This window comes from Ursus maritimus, unplaced genomic scaffold (genome assembly GCF_017311325.1).
Source record: "Ursus maritimus isolate PB19 unplaced genomic scaffold, ASM1731132v1 scaffold_18, whole genome shotgun sequence".
Lineage (NCBI taxonomy): Eukaryota > Metazoa > Chordata > Mammalia > Carnivora > Ursidae > Ursus > Ursus maritimus.
In genome coordinates this window covers 55,025,396-55,043,307 of record NW_024424230.1, presented here as the reverse complement: position 1 = coordinate 55,043,307, position 17,912 = coordinate 55,025,396, and the positions used below count along the sequence as shown (strand labels likewise).

The following is a 17,912-nucleotide window of genomic DNA, read 5'->3' as shown; positions in this document are numbered from 1 at the left end:
TAAAAATAACAGGTGTCATTAACAGGCATTGATGAATCTTGGTTTACACAGTCTGCTTGGACTACTCCCCAGCAAACAAGAAGGTGCGTGACTGGACAGCAAAGTCTTTACAAACTAGTTGGTTTCCAATTTTTGGCTTTGAGCATTTTCAAGAATGAAACTTATCAAACTGGTCATTACGAATAATTTCTAAGGCTAGAACTCAGTACAAATCTTGGCATGTAACTTGAAAAGAATTCAAAGTGGCACTGGTATGACAAAAATTCTCTGGTCCTGTCTACCTAATTATATGAACAAATTTCTCAACACTGATTTATAAAAACAAAATGTGGAAACAGAATTTGGGTTTAACACTACTGAGCAGTAAGTAATGTCATAAGGTCTATCCACAGATGCGTGAACTAATTTTTCTAAAGCCCAGCTGATATCTGAAATACTACTCCAATAAATTTTAACCATGATTCAATTGTATACAAATAATTTGAGTGATGATCCAACTAGATAAAATTTAGCACTTAGTGCTTTACGGTCCCATAAAATTAAAGACAGAATTAAAATCTCAATTTATACACATTTTTGCTGCAGAGAACTTTGATAAGTAATCACTAAAAGACTGTCAAGCTTAAACATGTTGTAATGGGATAAGATTCTATGAGGAAATAAAATGTAAATAGCGGTTTAAGAAGAAAAATTAAGCATATAAAATTTCTCTCAATTAAATACAAGCTTGTTCATGTATTTTTAAATGGACAATGGAAAGACTCGAATCTTTTTTGGTATTTAGATGTTGTTTCTGAAGGATGCCTTTAAAAGACTGTTGCAAGTTTTATCTTAAAATGTCAGTATTTACTGTACAGCATAAATTCCCTCCTTCTCAACTGTATAAATTTACGACACAAAATTTCAGAAGTGACCTTACCAGTGTTCAAGGAAGTGACCAATTTTTTAAAATTCTTTGACTGGATACACAAGCATAAGTCAGGAGGCTAGAAGACTATCTATCAATGGCCGACAGATCTGGGAACTTACCAGCACTGGCCCCTGGCTCAGAAAAACCATTTCTCTAGAGCAAGATCTCACGAAGCAGTACCTATCCCTTATTTTGTTCCTGACTCTTAACAGTTTGTTGGTTATGTTAAAATAGAGTCTCCAGAATGAGTAAACCCATCCGTTGACTCTGGTGTGGGTCATTCTCCAAAACAAAAAAGACCAGCCTAAGTGTCCCAAGACTTGGCGCTCTCCTCTGTTCATGCACCCTGTTATTCAGGGCCCAATGCCCTGTACATCTACGGCGTCCACCCGCCTACCCTGGGTCTTGAAACAGAAGCATGTCAAGCTCAGGGTGGGTGTAGAGTGCTTCTAACTGTGTCTGATATAAAGACCTGGCAGGCATGGTGGCTCACCTGCTGATCAAGGAAAAACCTTAGCTTCCCCCTTGCGACATGTCTGAGCTTGGTCACTTTGCTTAGCCTCTGAGCTTATTTCCTGGCTTAGAAAATGGTTAGGGTAACTTAGGTGGTTATCAGTATTAAATCAGGTAATATATATTTTAAAAATGACAGAAAATAATGCCTAGACATTTTAAGTATTCAATAAGCCTTACCTGCCCTTTTGTTCTATTATAATACTTCCACCCGTAAGTGCTGCTGTGCTGATTAGAAGTAAAGTAGATAAAGCAGCAACCAGTGCCTGACACAGACATGGTAGTGGTTACATGTCCACTTACCATTTCTATTTCTATCAATATTCACTATGCTAGCCACCTATCTTCTACCCTTCAGGATGCCAAGGACCTGTCTCTGATAATTCAACTACAGTAAGAGTGGTGATGGTCCAGTGGGACGGATACCTCTTTACTTCACCACTGTCTTTTAAAACCCACCTACTACATGAGATGAAGATGGAGGTTGGGAACGAAGGAATGGAGAAAAAGAGAAAGCCTAGGACCATGCTATCAGGCATGGGAATAAAAGAGAAGCCAAATTTTTGATTCCTGAACCTTCCCTTATACCTCACACTTTTCCAACTTCTGGCCAAATGCCCATCCTATACAAACTCATCCTTAAATACAGCAGCAATTAAGACCTACTGCATGGAGACAGAAGGGAAAAATGCCAAGTCACCAACAACATGATCTTCTAATTAAAAGAGAGAGGAAAAAAAAAAACACACACACACAAGTTTGTTCTCCTTTCCAATTTCCCAGGCTTCTTCCCTTCTACATCTACTCTAAGTAGATGACCATTACCTCAAAAACTCATTTGCAGATGATAACTAGACCCCTTATAATCATTTCATGATGTATATAAATGTCATATCACTACACACTGTACACCTGAAATTAATGAAATAGTGTATGTCAATTATACTTCAATTTAAAAAGAGAACTCACTTGCTTAGAAGATGTCCCATGTTAAGAGGGAAAAAAAACCTCAAAACACTTTTTTTCAAGGTCTCTCCTCTCCCTTCCCTCTGACAGTACCCGGGCCTCATGGACAGCGCCTTATTTAACCACAGGCAAGCTGCAACCCCACACCTCTGAGCCGACCACTGGGGCGCCCTCCCTCGAAATTCTTCCTTCCTGCACACTGGGCTGCAGGCTCCCTCGCCAGGCCCGCCTTCAGCTTATGTGTGCGCCCCTCGAGTTGTTCTGTAAGCTGCTGTGAGCCAACCGTCTTCTTGAACACAGTACCCAGCACATGCTCACCCCCAGGGCCTCAGCACCGAGTTCACCCACGAGTCCTCTGCCGCAGGAGCCACAGCCCTTCACTATGGCAGGAGGACTTCTCCTGCCTCACCTCACCCTCAGTCCTAGGTAACGATTTATATATTATTTATGCTTTGGAAAAGAATATGCCCTGCAAACACCTCTTGACTATTCCTCCCGTTTTTGAGGATTTCTCACCTCTGTGCTCAATTTTAATCTATAGAACTGACGCATGAAAGAATAACCTTGGGTCCAGCACGGGAGAAACAATATGCATTCAGAAAGCATCCCAAGAGAAAAAAAAAAAAAAAAGCCAACTTGATAGCAATTTCCTATGTATAAAGAGACAGAGAACAATCACCGGGTGCGGGTAGAGTTTTCATTTTTACTAAAAGCAGGCCGAGCAGGAGGAGGAACACAGGTCAGCTCCGCAGAACTTCCCAACTCCAGATGAAGCTCTGAGAAGCCAAGCCAACCGAGGCTGTGCCTTGGCAAAGGCAGCTTACCGTGGCGGGGACTGCACCGTAGTTATTTTAATATCCATTGTATTCTTCTGTGACTTCAGTCACAAAGAGGAGACCCGGCCCAAATCACAGGCCACAGGAGAGCAGAGGCAAACATCAGAACCCCAACGTCCATTCCCGGAATCTCCCTCATCCTTAACAATGAACGAACCACCTCATTTTACCTCCAGCTGCTCAGAAATCTTTCCAAAATAAGAATAAAATAAAATAAAGTAAATATGCATCTGTTGACAATGATCAAAATCTCTTATATGATTTTGGCAAAAAATCTAAATCCCTAATTTTTTTAAATCACTGTGAAAGATGTTAATATTCTCTTAATATTTACTTATTTTACTTTATTTTGGTGTAATTGTCCCTAATGATGTTGTAAAAAAAAAAAAAGGTGATTTAAGCAAAGCACATAATCAAAGTAAACTATTATATACCAAATAGTTCTTTCCCATGGTGACTACAATAAGACCCAACTCACTAGATTGTTTTAAATCCTTCAAATCTGGATCTACTTGCTTCCTTTGTCTTTGTCCAACCTCAAAATGCAATTTGTTCTGCAGAAGGTAATTAACATCAATCTCCAAGTGCCAGCCCACCTCCACCTGAAGGGAAAGGTCTAAAAATAAATTGCCACTGACCTCAGTGGCACTTTGCCCCTGAGACCACTAACACACACAGGTAAGAGATTTACAAAGGATTTTACACTTCTCCCCACAATCAGATATCCAGATGTTAAACACAAGAAATTATAAAAATATAATTCAGAGGATCTGAAACCCCAGAGAAGACAACATTCTGCCCTCCTCTGCTGGTGAAAAGATACAGATAATGTCTCTAATCAATTAATTTCATTCAAGTTACTTAGAAGGTAAGTATTTTTCCTTCTAATTTACTATTTCAGAGAGCTGTAAAACAGCAACTGCGAACTAAGCCAACTTTACAATCGTTTTTACCATCAAAATGAGAAATTGTACCAAATCAATTAAGTATACTTGGAAATGATGACATGTGCTTTGGGCCCAACAGGTGGGGACAGGAGCACAGGCTTTGGCTTAAGAGGCACTGGAGGAATGGAGCACTTTGGGGTCCATTAAGTGCTCTACCTACTGTCTGTGCAACACTTAAAATGTGTTGGGGCCTCAGTTCCATAAACCATAAAATGACAGTGCTACCATTTTCACCTTATAGGACTGCTTTGGTAGTAAATACCATGTAAAGGGCCCACACGTAGTTAGCGTGTGATGTTCATATTTCCTTTGCCCTTGCCCTTGGGAAGCCAGAGGAAATGACAGCAAGTTTATGAGTTGGATTACAAATGGAAGGGGGGACCACACCCTCTGGGGTTTGCAGACAGAAAGGAAACACATAGGCAATGACTCAAGGTTATTCTGTGGTCATAGGGCTCTAAGAACAATGACAGCAGCTCTTACAGACCAGGCACTATGTTTTCCATGGGATGACCGAGGAGGCAGACATCATTCCCTCTTTACAGAAAAAGAAACCAGCTCCGAGAGGCAATGTGACTTTCACGACTGATGGGATGAGAGCTCAGGCTTAATCCGGCTATAATCACCTTCAGAATACACCCAGAGGCACAACAGTTTGTAAAAGTTACCTTTTATACAGTCCATTATCGTATTTGATCTCTGAGGCAAACCTATGAATCAGAATGCCATTGAATGACCCTAATTACAGATAAGGAACTGAGATCACTGAGGTTAAATAGCTTCCCTTTCACATGACAGGGTCAGGGTGGACCCTTGAATACAGAACTTTCCATCTTAAATTCCCGTTTCTCATGCTGCCAGTGATTTCCCAACTACGTCCTGCAAAGCAGAGGTATCTCAGAGCACTGGCACTGGGGCCTGGCAGACCCTATGTGGGCCCTAATTCTCCACCTCTCCTTGTATCTACACTATTTACAGTGTGGTCTTACTGTCCCACGAACCAAGGGGTGAGGTCTACTTCCCTACCCTTGTTCTAGGCTGGCTTTGTGAACTGGCTTTGACCTAAAGAACAAGGCGAAAGTGATGAGGTGCCCTTCCCAAGCATAAGCCTTAGCAGCCTCTGCTGTCTTTGGAAACTGCCTACTGGAGAAGAAAGGAGTACACAGAAGAGAGAGCAGCTCCCAGCCAAGGCTCTCCTATAGCAGTCTACAACCAACTAACCCCAAACTATCGAGACAGCCCAGCCAAGATCAGCTAAGTAAAGACATACATATAAAGTATGCCAATCCCAGCCTAGATCAACAGACACCCCCCCAATAAAATATGAAAAATAGAAAATAGTTGTTTTAAGCCACCAAGTCTCAGGGAGCTTTGTTATACAGCAAAAGCTAACCATTATACCTTTTTTTTTTTTGAATTTGGAGAGTCCTTCAATTTAATCTTCCCACATAAAATTTTGTTTAACCCAAATATTTTTTTATGCTTTTTCACCTGTGTAAAATTTTACTTAATGAAAATATTCTGATGCTTTAAAAAATAAGTTGGAGAAGTACTATAGTAGGCCATAATAACCTCCTTATCATCTTCCTACTCCTGTATTCTTCACTTTCAGTGAGCTTTGAATATGCTCTGTGGTGTCACTAGGAAGTAAAAGAAACACACACACACCCAAGTTGCATTTGAAACACTGACTCAGATGTTAAGATGTGGAACTCATTTATTTTCTGTCACCACCACTCTCTTCAACTGGTCACAGAACCTGTGCTTCCATGGACAAAACTCCCATTTCCTCACTCTTGTTCCATGTGCTCCCTGTAGGCTGGCCACATGCCTGGTCCGGCGGCTGGGTCAAGTAGAGCAGGAGGTTAAGGCGGAAGCAGGAGATATGAGCTGAGTCAGCGAGCCCACTAGCAGAAGTGTTGTGTACCTCTGGGGGATCTCTCTTCCCACTGGGCTTGGAGCTGGAGGCTTCAGCCTACAACCCCTTAGAAATCTCACACAAAAAGGAAAGATGTTTAGAGAAGAATACTCTGAACCCCGATGGCTGGGTTGAGTCAGTCCCTGGGACGAGCTGTGCCTACCCACTACCTTCTCTGTTACAAGAGCTAACAAATGCCCTGTTTGATGAAGGCCAGCTTTGACTGAGGTTTTCTGTTCAAACAAGTTCTCACTATGATAGAACACACATTTGAATCCGGCTTTCTAACAGCCAACATAAAGAGGAAAACTTGATGGGTTACAACAATTCGCTATGTCCACAAGAAGAAACTAAGTCCATAGGAAAATCACACCTTTTCCTGGAACTAAGACCCAGAAGGGAATCTCCCCAGCCAGCCATTATAAAGATTCTATATCACGTACTGAAACATCACTCAACATCCTTCTAACAGACACAACACTCCGTTTGAAATGCTTTTGCGTAGAGCACACCTCAATACAGATGGATGGCATCAAATCAGAGCATAAATCAGGAAAAGGCAATTCTGCACCTGTGTGTATGGGGAGGGAAGCTATACGTACATGTCCCCACGCTAAGATGACCTGGCTTTGCTAGAAATGGGAGTCAGCTTCACCTCCCAAAGCCTTCATCAATTCTCACATCCAAGCTTTTATTAGCTACTGTGCAGCAATGGTTTTGAAAGTATCATATCCTCTCAGCATAGTACCTCACACATAATTAGTGCTCAATGCATGGCTATCACTTATTACTATCAATTCCAACCCCCTGAAATAAGGCCTATCTCTGTTGCCACAATTTAAGTAGAAAATCACAGCCTTCAGCCTACTTGCCACATAGCCTTTGGTGGCACCTACGAATGGCAAATACATTCTCAAGTATGGAGGAAAAAGTGAGCTTCGTTTGTGCAGAGGCAGCGTATGGCAAATGTGGGAAACATCTAAAATCACTCAGACATCCCTTCAACTTCTTTTTAAGAAGCAACTTCATGCTATATCTGGCGATCTCTCAGATTGGACCCAATGTTCTAGACATTTTTCCTATCCTCATCTATCAAAAATAACCCATTGATCCAGGTCTCACTCTCTTAACACCATGCTATATGACAAATTAATATGAACTAAGATGACAATCCTCATACTCTTCAAGCAGTTGGAGAGACCTTATAGATCCTTGAATCGAATGTCTTCATTTTTACGAGTAAGAAATCTGACATCTAAGGATATGTCAACTTATCAAGGTGACAGCTAGCTGAGGATGTCATATTAAGATGACTTAATGAGCCACCTCTCCCAGACATGACATTTCAACAAGCACCTCTCTTCCTTGGTCAAAATGATGAGCTGGTGGAAATTTCGAGTGCCTTAACAGACTGGTATGCCCATTTTGAGGTTTGTGAGTCTTTTAGGAACTACTACAATCAAAATGCCAAGCTTTTGGCCCCCTTAGGGGGCCCCTAAGACCAATTATTCTACAGTGTCCCTGTTTCAATGAACAGGAGATAAAGGAATAAGTACTGGAAAATATTATTCCCAATGCCATCTTGTCTCATCCTCTTCTATGAATGAGTCATCTGAAAATGCAGCTCAAAGCTGCAAATTTGAAGATCTAAAGTCATCGTGTTCTGATTACCCTGAAATGTCTTTATTCTTTTATTATATCCAAAAAAATTCCAGACTGATAGCACATTTATTAGAGGTCACCAAGTTAAAAGATAGGTACAAAACAGCCAAGTTTCTATAAAATGCCTTGTTTCGTAATTCACTTTCTCTTCTGACACCAGAAAGCCTCTGCTTCATAAAAGAAAATGCTCTTTGGTCAGTTAATAATTTGGTCTAAAAATCCACGTGACGATCTTTGGATGCTTTCTTAATACTAATCAGAGATATGATAAGTTCTCCAAAGGGCATGGCTCTGAGCCACAGTGACTTTCTTACGGACGGTCTTTCAACTTGTACAGGCATCAAGACAATCTGGATGTTTCCCGACCAGTTTCTGTGGCCCCTTCCAGAGATTCTGACTCAGTGGGTCTGTGGGGCCAGGAATATGAGGCCTGGAGCCTCACGTGACTTTAACGCACGTGCGTACCACCACCTTCCAGGCTACTGAGTAGCGCTGGCTTTGCATGGTGCCAATTCTGAGGGGATCATTTTGCTATTTTCAGCTTTTTTTTTTCCCTCTTAAAACATAGTATTGGCCATGTACTTATAACATCTGTAGGTGTACAACCACATCGACATAACTGTCACTTCTACAGCCTCCAGGCACCACAACTATCAACGCCTTGGACTCGGAAAGGGAATCTATTAGCTTGAACCATATGAAACTGTCAATATTCGACTCTTTCTGACTTACGAGAACAGTGGGTTCACATGGATAAACCTACAGTGGACACGGATGGGGCAGAACTGGCCAGTCCCCTCTCTTCCTCACGACTGAACAGATACAGCCCTGTCACCTCAAGAGGCCTCCTAACGTCACGGCACTGGTTAGACTTTTCAATAATCTTGCAAGGTACTTTTCCATAAAAGAAAACCAAGGCTCAGAAAAATTAACATACCCAAGATGACAAGGCTATTCAGAAGCCTTGTTGCAAAATCAGGAACACCTGATCTGCCCCGGCGGCCTCTGCCCTTCTTTCCAAACCCCGGGGAAGCCAGAGTTGACGTCAGAACCTTAACATCCTCCAGCTGTCCAAGTCCCTCTGTGACTGGACAAACCCCCCAAACCTTCCAAGGGTCAGCAACACAGGACTCTCAAGAAGCTTGCACAGTGGCTCCTGGCCCCCAACCAGGAGCACTGGGAAAAAAGGGAGGGGCTCCCAAAAAAGCCACACAAATGGGATGAACATGTTAACCAACAAGAGAAACAGGACAAGAACCCCCATCACATACACAAAGCACATAATGCCCGTGGATAACCGTGGAGATTCCACACCCTATTCAGTGGTCTAGAGTTTAAGAATCAAAGAAGTAGAGAACACAGTTTATGAGACTGTTGTCAAACTGACCTCTTTTTATGAAGTTTCGTATACTCTACTGACTGCAAAGGAACTAGAGCGTGCTGGCTCTAATGAAGATGAGCCAGACATTTGTGTGAGAGTGAGCTCTGTGCAGGTATCAGTAATCTCACTCTGAATCAGAAATAAACCCAGCAAAGAGAATATCTATTACTCCCTGTTATGGAACCTTCTTACCAATGATGCCATAGTTCTTTTAATTTACCAGTGACTAAAATCAAATCCCCCTAGAGTCGTGATAAACCTACCACATGATAAATTCCATTTTTAGCAAAATTCTGCTTTATAACATAACCGATTAATACATTTTTATTATACACGATAAAATCACAGGCTTACTTTCATATGTTTAAGTAACAAAAGGTAATGCTTTTTCCTGTAAATTTAGCAACTAAATATCTACATGCCTTTAAGTTGCTAAGGGTACCAAGAACAAAACCTACAGCCTGGGTCTATTATTAACATTATTCCAAATGCTTTAAGAAGTCAAACTTGATAGAAAAAAAAAGCAGTAAGCATAAGTACTTTGATATTTTTCCTCCCTAAGGGAACTTCACTTCTGCACTCATTCAACAAATATATTATTAAGTAATTAATACACACTATAGATTGCCCAGTGATTTGATTTTCATTTCATATATCATCTATATATATCTATATATAGATATATAGAGTTTTTTGTTTTTGTTTTGTTTTTTTTAGAAAGAGAGGGAGGAGAGGGAGAGAATCTTTTGTTTTCCTCCTTTATGGAACCATTTATTTCAATGTCAAAACACTTCCAATTATTTTGTTATTATTATTTAAATTCAAGTGAGTTAATATATTAGTTTCAGGGGTAGAATTTCATCAGTTGCATATAACATCCAGTGCTCATTTCATCAAGTGCCCTCCTTAATGCTCATCACCCAGTCATCCCATACTCCCCCCACCTCTCCTCCAGCAACCCTCAGTTTATTCCCTATAGTTAAGTCTCTTATGGTTTGCCTCTTTCTCCGTTTTTGTCTTATTTTTAGCTCCCCTTCCCCTATGTTCGTCAAGTTTTGTTTCTTAAATTCCAAATATGAGTGAGATCATATGGTACTTGTCTTTCTCTGACTTATTTCACTTAGCACAATACCCTCTAGTCCCATCCACATCATGACAAATGGCAAGATTTCATTCTTTTTGATGGCTGAGTAATATTCCGTTATATATATGATGGAATACATACACACACACACACATATATATACACATACACACATATATATACACATACATACACACACACACATATATATATATACACATACACACATTTAGCCATTCATCCGTCAATGGACATCTGGGCTCTTTCCATTTTTTGGCTATCGTAAACATTGGGGTGCATGTGCCCCTTTGAATCACTATGTTTGTATCCTCTGAATAAATACCTAGTAGTGCAATTGTTGGGTCATAGGGTAGCTCTATTTTTAACTTTGTGAGGAAACTCCATACTGTTTTCCAGAGTGGCTGCACCAGCTTGCCTTCCCACCAACAGTGTAAGACAGTTCCCCTTTCTCTGCATTAAGTAGGCTCCACACCCAGCATGGAGCCCAGTGTGGGGCTCGATCTCACAACTCTGAGATCATGACCTGAGCCAAAATCAAGAGTTGGGAGCTTAACCAACTGAGCCACCCAGGCACCCCATCGAGTATTTATTATAAAAGTAATGCTTTAGGCCACGTTATACTTTTGTATCCAGAGTATACAATGAGTTCATTTCAAGCATGTGGTTGGGACATGATTTAAAGTATTTCAAAATACTCCAACTGAGAAGAGAGATCAAACAGGATCCATCAAACACAGACCTTCAACAAGGTGTGGTCCAATTCCCCACCTCCTGCTGTCAGAAGCCTACCTGTGAACCTGCCATGGATTCTACAGCTGGAAGCTTGGGAGAGGAAATGGGGCCTCTGACTTCCACAGTAATGCAAACTAAAACATATTCTTCTCCTTGTATGCAATAAATCTGCTTTCTGCATATTGAATAGGAACGAGATCAAAATGAATATTCACCCATCTGAAAACAAACCGATGCTCTATAAGCTTTTATGCTTTGCAGCCCATAAAAAGTAAATGCTTTGCTTCTGCTTAGGCTGTTGTATTCTGAAATAAATCAATCTGTTAAACGGTGGCCTTTTCCTCCAAGGGAGATTCCAAAAACACATCTGTTTTGACAAGTGCCTGACAAGTCTGCTCTTGTGCATCCTCCCCCTCACGTGCTGCAGGCTCTGCTCTCTGGCCTTCCAGGTCACAGCCCTCCCCCTCAACCCCAGATATGAGGTGAGTGACACTGCCTTCCATCAGGTCCTCCTCCCGCCCCTTGCTCCCAACAGTTGGGTTTCAGATAAAAAGTTTTTAACGACCCATTCGTCCTCCCTGTTTTAAGCAGGAAAATTCACGGCATCGGATTTCCAAGGCTAACTGTAATGACTTCCTGAACAATATACCTAAATTGACAATGCCACAGAAGTAATCTCTTGCAGATGTAAGCACTGTGCTCGAGCCGCTTCCTACCAATGTTACACACCTGCCCATGGCTCTTCATCCCACTGGCTTTTCTGGCCTCTTGCCAAAAAGCCTGACTGAGAAGGGCCCGAAGGTTAACATGAACTCGTACCTCGTTGGCAAATACATACTACTTCTTCTAGCTCCACGGCTACATATAGAATAGCAGCAAAGATACAGCAAAAAAGAAGAAGGAAAACGAGAAAGATGATCACAGGCAAGTTTAAAGCAGTCTTTGGCTCAGTGCTGAACTACAACCAACTAAAAATGATGACTATGGGATCTACAACTTCCACAAGGAGTTTAATTTTACAGAGAAGAATCAGACGCGTGGACAAGCAGATGAAGGTGCCCTGAATGGCATGCCTTCCTTCGAATGTAAGTAACTGAGCGCCGGAAGCCTTCGGTGGGTAAGGCTGGGCCTGGTCTGGCTCAGGCAGGTGCGTTTAAGGATGCAGCTACACCTAGTGATAGCTACGATGGCAGCAGGAGAGGCACGAAGCAGGCCAGCCTGCCTGTGGAACACACTCTGTGACTTGATTCTCTGAAAGGCTGGTGACAGTGTTTCCAAGATAAATCTGTTCAATAACCGCACAATCGCTTTTATTTACCTGGCGTGTTAAATGACAGCGATGGCGATGACTGTCTTTTGTGGGTAACAGAAATACAACGCTCCATTTTAGGATATGCACTAGCAGGACGCTAAAGAGATGTATAATGAAAACCTTTTATTTTCCACCGGGAAGTTGAGTTCTCGTCCAAAGGCAGAGTTTCATATTTCCACGTTAAAATTCCAAATTTCTTGTACATTAATTTCCACTTTTCTTCTAACAAAGTCCTTGTTTCTATGTCAGTGGATTTTGAACTTTTAATAAATGGACAAAGCATCGTTAACTGTATCTTTCTTATCTTTGCCCACTATCACCCCAAGGCTCCCCTATAAAGGGGCTTTACAAATAGTAAGTACTCAATAAATATTTACTTGAACTAAAAGCATTATTTTGTAGGCACATTGGGCCATGCACTTATTACAATAAAACAAGAATCTTCTATACAAAATATCCACCCAGAGAAATTTCCAAAGGCTAATCATTACTGCAAAATTTAATTAAAACTTTATGTTGTGGTAAGTAAAATTATAGAAAACTTTTTCTATTTAAGTTTTACAACTGGCTGGATCCAATATCTTCCCCAGATAAGACTATTATTTGAAATGTCACACTGGCGGTTTCACCTAACAGGCTGAGAGTCGCAGCACAGTCACATCAGCCTGTTCTTAATTTTGGCTGTGTTCATCAGGAGGCTAATAAGTGCATGAATGTGAAGTCTATTTTTACCCCGGTTCTCTTTCAACTCTTATCAAGAGAGGCTGATCACGCAGGATGAGGATCCCAGTTCTTTCGGAAAAACAGTTCTTGCGAGCATCAGAATGCCCTCAAGGGCTTGATTCAGCACAGACAGGCCCATTCCCCCTCACCCCTCCTCCAGTTTCAGATTCAGTAGTAGGTCTGGGAGGGGGGCCCAAGTGATGCTCATGCCGCTGGTCCAAGGACACCGCTTTCAGAACTACTTAAAACTGTGGCCACAAATCAGGATTCCCTGGGGATGCTGTGAGACCCTCCATGAACCTTCCACTCCAAAATCACCACAGCTCCGCCCCAGAAATCACAGCAGGAAGGGCCACTCCAGGGGATCCGTGGGCACACTAAACTTTAGGAAGCACAGGTGTGAACACAGCTTGCCAACAACAGGAGCTCCATACCCCCAGCACCCTCCCCAGGGCCACCTAACGCCACTAAGGTGCAAGATGTCAGCATGACCTACGTGTACACATGTCACTCTTTTGATTATCTCCCCTTTCCTTTCCATAGGTTCCATCCTTAAGAGCAGAGAGAGTAAAAGGGCAGCAACCCTCCTCTGCTAGGACCTCCAGAATTCACACCACTGATGCCCGAGTGCGTAACACTCTTCCTCTCCTCTCACACACTTCCATTCCATGGTGGGGGTACTACAGACTCCCAAGCTTGGTGACTAAAGCTTTCCTGCTCCCCACCCAACACCAGCCCTGCTTATTTTTCTCTGTTGAGTTTTTCAGAGCTACAGAGTAAGCTCAGGCTTCCTGATGACTAAACTGGCAACCACAGCAGTATTTTCGCAGTATTTTAGGAACCAGAGAAGCTGCATCCTCTTAGGATGGGAGGTTTATAGGTTTTGCATCTTTTTAAATGTTTCACTAGTGACTTTGAAACACATTAGTCATTAAGCCTTTTCTCACTTACAAAATAAACTTGTTAATGTGTTATAGTCATAAAGATAACAGAGATAAGAAACTTAAGAAAGTTTGTGGAACAGTTGGGTTTTCAAAAAGAAGAATCTCAGAATGAAACTAAAGAGCATGGTGTGGTAGACACCACCCTTAAGAAAAATGTTACACTGCCAAAATAAATACGTAACTACTTATTAACATGCCTGACCCCTAGCTGAAAACTACCTCTTACGACATTTAATTGATACCTGCTCATTCTAGAAAACTTAATAAATCCTGAAACAAAAACTGAAAGGAAGCAACACTCAATGCAAAACACAGTTCCTCTACCAAATAGACACATAAAACCTATCAGTTCCTAGAATGTACTATAATTATTACAGAACTATCATGGAAAAATCCAAATAAAGCCATCCACTTCTATGTAACTGACACAGAAATACTTAAATTCTAAAACCAACTTTTGCCAAAACCAAAGGTTATGCTTCTTTATACACGGTTTATTTACTGTGAAGGCATAAATCAGATCACCTGTTTATTAAGGAAAGTTCTTTAAGAATTATTCAAGTTATATACACAGTTACCCATATATCACGATATGTAAGTAACTTCACTTCCAAAAAACTGCATAATAACCCTCTGGAAACTTGAGTAACTAAAACCTGTAATTTTTCCAGATCAGAACAATTTATTACACTCAAGCAATAAATACTTACCTACATACACATAACACTAAAAATGTTATAGTAATTTCTTGGCATATTTCTTTCATGCTCACTGATTCAAATTTGAAGTATTTTCATCATATGAATTATCAATCTAGTTAAAGTACCATAAAAATGTAAAATGTCATGATCATAGTTATCTGAAAAAGACAAATAAATCACACTGCTAAATAAATCTATTCCCACTTTTCGTAAAGGGTACTTTAATATTTTGTATTTTAAAGCAATTTAGACTTAACAGATAAGTTGCAAAAAATATATAGATTTCAAGCTTTACGCACCTTCCCCTAACATTTACATCTGACATAACCCTCGTAGAATTTCCAAAATTAAGAAATTAAACACTGGTACAGTACTATTAACTAAACTATAGACTTTATTCCAATGTTGCCTGTTTTCCCACAAATATCCTTAGAATTATTTTTTAAATAATTTTTTTCCACAAGAGTCCCAGATTCACAAGGTTATGTTAAGGTTTAATTTATTCCAAATACTGTGGAAGAAACAAAGGGCCAAACCTCTTTGTATTTCTATCTCTGCAAACCAAAGTTTGCTTAAGAGAAATTAACACATAAGATCTACCATAATGTAAAACTAAACACTTTGTTGTATAATATATATTTCAACTCGGCTTTTAAGAAATTGGGTCAAAGAGAAACAACTTGCCAGCTATTTGGCTTCTCATCATGGAAAAGAGAATTTCAAACAAAAGTAAAATGATTTAACTTCTTTGAGTCTGACTCAATTTTTTTTACAAAAGTTATTTTTAATGACCATTAAAAGCCTAAAAGGTAGAAACTGAGCCTCCAATAAGAATATTGGCATTAGAAATTCCCAGAATATTAACAAATTAGAAATTGTAAAGATGGAAAACAATTTTTAAAATGAAATGTTTATAGCAAATAAAGTCCACGTGAACCACAAACTGAATTCTTTTTTTTTCTTTCAATAAGTTTAGCATTCTATTTCTGATCTCTGGAATCCAAACTCCTTATAGTCCATCTCCAGAAATGATTAATTAATAACCATATAAATTACAAACCCTTCCCAAAGAGGACAGGAGATTAGAGCACTGCAGAAGGGGAAGAGCAAAGTCCCTTGTGTCTAAATCTCAGTCGCACCAAAAAACCGCCACTGATCACAGGATGTAAATCTCATGATTTAGGCCATTGGGTGGCCTAAGGAGAACCCCTTGTGAAAAATGTTCATTTCACAGTCAGGGAAATGCCAGCCAAGTCGGAACTTCCTCAGATCATCCCTCTCCCTCCCTTCTGTGTCAGTTTAATTCAGGTACAATGTGAATGTTTGCAAACAATCAGCATTCACATTAGCATTTTATTCAACAAACCGTGCTTGCCTGTTAGATCTAAGACTTCCTGCTAAGTGGTTTATGGAGAACCAAGAAGGAAAAAAATATTGACTTTGCCTTCAAGGAGCTTACAATCTATCTCCTCTATCCGTAAATTGATTATCAATCACACCAGGTGTGTCCGGTGAAAAGCAGCCAATTATTACAATTTCCAGAAGAATCCTAAAAAGAAATAAGTATCAGTGTCATTCATCACTTTCCCAACATACACAAAGAAATTGACTTTTCCAAAGCATTAGGAGCCCCACACCTATACTATCTAAAATGTAAAGTGGAGAGAAAGAACATAATGCATGGCAACATATCTAATCGCACACACAAAACTGGCCAGCTTCAAATAGTTACAATTTCAACATTTCAACACAATCTCTTGGATTCCGCGCTTCATTTCCCCTTTGCCCACTAACATACTGGGATAACTCAGAAAGCACACCCCAGTTAATGGTATAATAACAAACAAATAGGATGATATATTTCCTCTGAAAGCAAAAACTATGGCTAAATTTTAGTAAAAGTCTCTGGGTTTGACAGTTTAAATCAGCCTTCACAAGGACACAGGTCCGTCCTACCTAATGCTGAAATCCTTTTTAATGATAAAGGACAGATGCTTTAAATATACTTCATAAATATTTGTTTCCATCCCCCTGCACACAACTTAAAAATCCATCCAAACCCTACTTGTCAGGCTTAACTTTAAACAAATCCCAGGCAGGGAGTTATGAATCTTAATAAAGAGAAAACCATCACTAAGGTCCTCATATTTGGCTTCTAACACTAATGAGTTACAAGGCTCTAAAACTGGTGAGTTGACTCCATAATTTGCTAATAAGAAAGAATGAAGGCCAAAATCTGCATCAATTTTATATCAGACAGCAGTGTGTCGTTTTAAGTCCTCTGGAGCACGTGCAATTACCAGATAGTTAAGGAAATATTAAACTTAGGGAAAGATATTTCTTTATTGAAGTTGACAGTTCGCATTTCACAGTACAGAGCAAACTGCCAACCACAATCTCATTTTCATCCTTGCAGCCAACTGTGGTCAAGGGTCCTGCAGCTCAGCAACACGCAGGACACAGGCATCTATGCCTATGGGTACCAAGGACTCCAAGAAAGTAAGAAATTAAGTTCCCGAAGACCAGACAGCCAAACGTCTCCAATGTTTAGAATATTCATTTTACCGTCAGTGAAAAACCCCTTCACCAAAAAAAAAAAAAAAAAAAAAAAAAAAAAAAAAAAAAAAAAAAAAATTTCTAAAGGTCCAACTTACTCATTCCTCCCTAATAAACACAGAAACCTATTTTGCAACTCAAGTTTATGGCCAAATAGTGGGGGTTTTATTACATTAAAAACAAGAAGCCCAGGTCCACCATTATACGTGGACCTTAATGAAACTCATACAGAAGAGAAAGTGCGCAAATGTGCACGCGTCTACCGTGAATCCATGCGTGTGCTCCAAGGACTGATGGCAATCTAGAGGTAACCCCTGTAACACCGAGCGCCATTGGGCCCCACGCCTGACCCCCACCCCTGGGGTCTACAGGTCCTCTCCGCCAGGGGCTCCTGCAGGCTCGGCACGCCCCCGCGCGCGCCGCTAGTCGCGCGTACACACACACACACACACACACACACACACACACACACACACTTGTACGCACAGTCCCTCTCCTTCCCACCTGGGACCCCGGGCAGCGGGGCTGGGTTAACAACTTGCCACTGGCTGCGGCGCTCCGCAGGGGACCGAAGGCGGGTAGGTGGGGCCGGGAGAGCGCAAGGCCGCGTTGGCCCGGGGCCTGGGAGCCTGGACGCTCCCTCCGGGGCTGCCGGGTCCTCCCGCTGGGACCGACGAGGAACGCCCGCCTAGGCTCTCCCGGGCTG

At 41.0% G+C, this 17,912-nt stretch overlaps 1 protein-coding gene across 1 annotated transcript in view; it reads right to left on the bottom strand.

The window, feature by feature from the left end:
* The window catches only part of PTPRM (protein tyrosine phosphatase receptor type M), a 749,396-nt gene that overhangs the window by 730,167 nt on the left and 1,317 nt on the right, over nt 1-17,912 (bottom strand). The gene's annotated exons all lie outside the window — the stretch shown is intronic.